Raw genomic sequence first — 4,526 nt, forward strand, 5'->3', positions numbered from 1 at the left:
TCACACACACCCGCGTGTCGCATATCACCTTAATGCATTGCAGATTGCCTTATCGACTATCGCGTAAAGATATCGCTACATCTGTTGTTGCCGATAATGGAAATCGCTCTGTCTACACCAGGGGTGGTCAACATGAGGCCCGCGGGCCGCATGCGGCCCGCCGGGAGTCGTGTTGCGGCCCGCGGAGCTAGGTCAAATGAACATAAATGTTAACTTTATTGTACATATCACCAAATGAACATTAGAAAAGTTAAGAAGATTTGGAAGAGTTCTATGAAACGTATTTGGACAAGGATAAATATCTTGCGTTTTACAAACATGCTCTGTCAATGGTTTCGCTATTTGGAAACACTTNAATTTCACTTTAATTGTATTTTTAAATGATTTAACTAATCGTTCCGAATTAAACTTAATTGCGTTCAATCGTTTTTGGTAGTTTGTGTGTTGAATATAATTAATTACACTTTAATTGTATTTTTAAATGATTTAACTAATCGTTCCGAATTAAACTTAATTGCGTTTAATCGTTTTTGGTAGTTTGTGTGTTGAATATTGTACGATAAGCATTCGTATTGTGTGCTGGATATTAATTTAAAAATAATCATATAGGATTTGTATGGCGAATTGTCTGAACAACCGCGAGTAAAGACCAGGATAAAGAACACAAGAATAGTTAAATGCTGTATCAATAACGCATCTAATGCTAAAGATATGTAAAAAATACAATAAATACACATGTTATTCGGTTATTTATAAATTAAATAGTACTTCACATTGACAGAAATAGAAGAAATTGTCTTTAGAAAAGACTATTCATCACTCAAAATAGTCAGCTGCTGACAGACATATTTACGATATTTACATATAAACACATTAAGAGCCTAGAAAGCTCAAATTTCAAACTTAAGCCTTTCTCGTATGATAATTAGAGCTTTTTATAACGAGTATACTACACGACGTTCAGTAACATGATGATAATTTAAGATATATTTGACATCAATTTATGTTTAGTGTTTTTCTGAAAAGATTCTTAAGCTTCTGGGCACGTAAAAATAAATTTAAAAAAGTGTTTGTTCTCTTATTGAAAACTTTTATTGGATGCTTTATTTGGACAAAAATCTTTTGTCTGATGCACCGTTGAAAGTACTTGCTTGTATATGTTTTGGTCCTTTACGAATAATTAGAATAAATCCTAAGCCATACAGGTGATGTTGTTTAGAGTGTCAACTTTGACTCTTAATATCTCAAAGAGCATCGAACCGATTTGGACGAAATTTAAAATGTTTAGTGTCCGAAATGAGTACTACAGATGTCTTAAATTTTGAATAAATTCGTTGAATCGTTTTGGATTTATGCTATGGAAATTTTGTCGCCTACATTTACAACGACAGATAACAGCAACACCGAGCTACCAAACAATGTAGGAGTCTGTAAATGTTTAATGGTTTTTTTAAAGCAGACCGCCTCCTAATGGCCCTTTTAATGATTTTGTTTAAAAATATTGATTAATTATAAAATAACAGTACATTTTTAAAATTTTAACATATTATCGGTCAATCGGGTATCACATGACATGACGTAATGTAGACTATCACCTGACTTCATTTTGCGATTACTTTCAATCTATTACCTATAATCATGGTTACTAGATAAAGCAAAGCGGAATTTTCTGTCTATAGCCGCTTTTGCCCACAGTGCAAAGTGCTGCCCACTGATACAAAAGGTGAGGAAGAAATTGCTAAAACGGACTATGGCGAACAGTAACATATGAAGTTCTGAAGATAAAATGTTAAGAATAGTTCAAATAAACGTTCAAAGATCTATTAGTGGTACTTTCGCACTGCGTAAAACACTACAGAAAGTAGATACAGAAAAATTCTAATTTTAAACATTAAAATGCTAATAAGGAATGAAACAAGAAAGATGGTCAAATACTAATAAAGGACGATATACGTTCTTTCCTGCGGAGTATTGAAGAACGAATAAGAAATTTACTATGGCTTTCAGTTGACTTTATAAGCAGCCAGTTATATACTGGACACTGCAACAGTAATGACAACCTAAAAAGAATTGGCTGAAGACAGACTGCAGCTTGCGACTGCAGTGAAGAACAGAATTTAAATCACTTTGGCTGCCACAGATGAGAGAGAAAGAACAGAACTTTTCTTACTATACCAGCAATTCTGTAATACACCCAACCCAGATTTATACAACTTAATACGAAACAAAAATCTTACTCAGAAACTCAAGACCTTTCTGAAGAAAATTCTAACGTTAAGGCTAGATAGACAAGCAACCTTCCTTTGACTAAATACCGACAAGTTGTCGGAATTGTAAAATATAAGGCAAAAATCTTGTATATATATGTTTAACTGTTTTCTATATTTTCAGTTATGTTTGTTAAAAAAGGAAATTTAATTTTCTGAAAGGTAAATAAAAGAAACGTTCTCCTTGTGGTGAGATAGCAGGACAAGGAAGACTCTGATTTTCGAATAGGAAAAATGATAACCATCTAATGAAAAACAAAAATGTCAGCTGAGGTGATTATGCGCTAGTGTTGTTGGCCTGTTTAGCCTCACGTTGGCTGTTGTCTGCTTCCGTAGGCACGCACCGGGTTTTAGGAGAAAGGCCGAAACCTTCTTGCCTTCTTCTTAATTGATGTGGCATTTGTCGAACGCGATCGATCGGTATGGTGGCCGAGCTGTCTAAGGCGCTGGTTTTAGGCACCTGTCTCTTCGGATTACCAATGAGATTTTTGCGCAATCTTGAAACGCAAAGCTTTCTTTTTACCCTCCACCTTATTTGTACTAAACTTTTGCTCCATTTTACGGTCATGTTTAACAAACGCTGGTGCAAAGCGCGCAGAAACAGTTAGTCTGCAAACGATTCTGTTATTTCAGTTTTCCGCCGTAACGTGCAAAACTCGCATTTGCTTCAGAAATCTCTCCGATAACCTTAAATTCTAAGCGCGAATCGATTACAATAAACGCATTGAGCAAACGTAGCAATGTCATTGTTTGTCCATTTTTGTACGAATCGACAAAAAGCGACGATTTCATTTGCATACATCGACGCAAAACAACGTATTAACTGGCAGAGATAGGATTCGAACCCACGCCACCGAAGAGACTGGTACCTTAAATCGCTCGGCCACCCTACCAACTGCTTGCATCGTTATCAAAATTTTAACTGTGCATGCTGACTGACACTTTGAAAACACAATGGATAAAGTTTTCGTGTAGTAGCCAAGCCTTTGCCGCAGAGATTGACTACGAGTAATTAATTCCTTGCGACTATATGGCCTCGGCTTTGTTCCGTGCTGTTCTTTAAACTAATACTTGTAATCCGAGGAGATGGATTACGTTCGCAAACACCGTCCGAAAAAGAGATAGGGTTTTCATCAGAAACGCGCCATCCATCGTTACATCTTCGCAAATCGTTATTTTTTAGGTCTTCAATTTCGTAATTCGGATGCCCAGCCAAACTGCTCTTGTCTGTTTTTGTGTGACCACATGTACCGTCTGGTATTGGATCATAAACAACGCGCACAAAGGCAACCGAAACGCAGATTAGGAGTTGGCAGAATGCGAAAGAAACTTTCAGTGGAAAGTTGCTTGAATTTTCGCGCGGATAGACATTGTAATCACGTATAAAATTTGGCGCGAAACCTAAGCAAGAAACGACGAAAGCTTTCATTGAAAACAAATCGATCGCACCCATATCTAATATATGGAATTTATCTCAAAGAAAGACGCTATATTCAAAGTAGCGACAGACACATTGTAATTGAAGTCCGGAGAAGACGAACGATTAGTTGACTGCTCTAGTCGCTGCAAGCGAAAAGAAAAGTTGGACACATAGACGAAAGATTATATCAGTACACAGCAGTAGGATGGTCGAGTTGTCTAAGCCACTGGTTTCAGGTAGCAGTCTCCTCGGTATTGTTAATTCGAATCCCATCACTGTCACTACGTTAAGTGCTTTCTCATTTTAATGAAGTTTTGGGAGATCTACTTTGGAAATGCTGAGGTTTATTTTAGCCTACGTCTTTCGTTTTCTCTATTAAACTCAAATTTCTTTTTCATGTTAACACTTTAGTAACGAACGTTGTAGAAGAGAAATCGAAATATTAGCTTGGCGGATTTAAAACCCCTTCGAGCTCGCAGGTTCACTTCTGGGCCATATACGAAACCGGTTTGAGAGGTCGAAGATTCTCGCCGGCGCAGAAGTGTTCCGGCGTTTTTAATTTTATTTTTCTTGAGAAGACTACATTTTAGGCATAAGCAGATTACACTATCGTTTTTTTCTGTTTTTATTCTACATAGTAGTATATTTTTTGGATTTTATTTTTAAATAATTTGTTATTTTCGATTTTTATAAAAACATAATACTTAGATAGAAGTGTGTCATCTTTAGTATTGAGGTATATGTTCTTTTTTTTCTCCGTTTCTTTACTTTTTTTTCTAGTTTTTGTGATATTACAAATTTATTTAGTTCATTACATATTTCTATTATACTTTTCATGA

Source organism: Centruroides sculpturatus, unplaced genomic scaffold (genome assembly GCF_000671375.1).
Source record: "Centruroides sculpturatus isolate CEXI.00-Female unplaced genomic scaffold, Cexi_2.0 scaffold844, whole genome shotgun sequence".
Lineage (NCBI taxonomy): Eukaryota > Metazoa > Arthropoda > Arachnida > Scorpiones > Buthidae > Centruroides > Centruroides sculpturatus.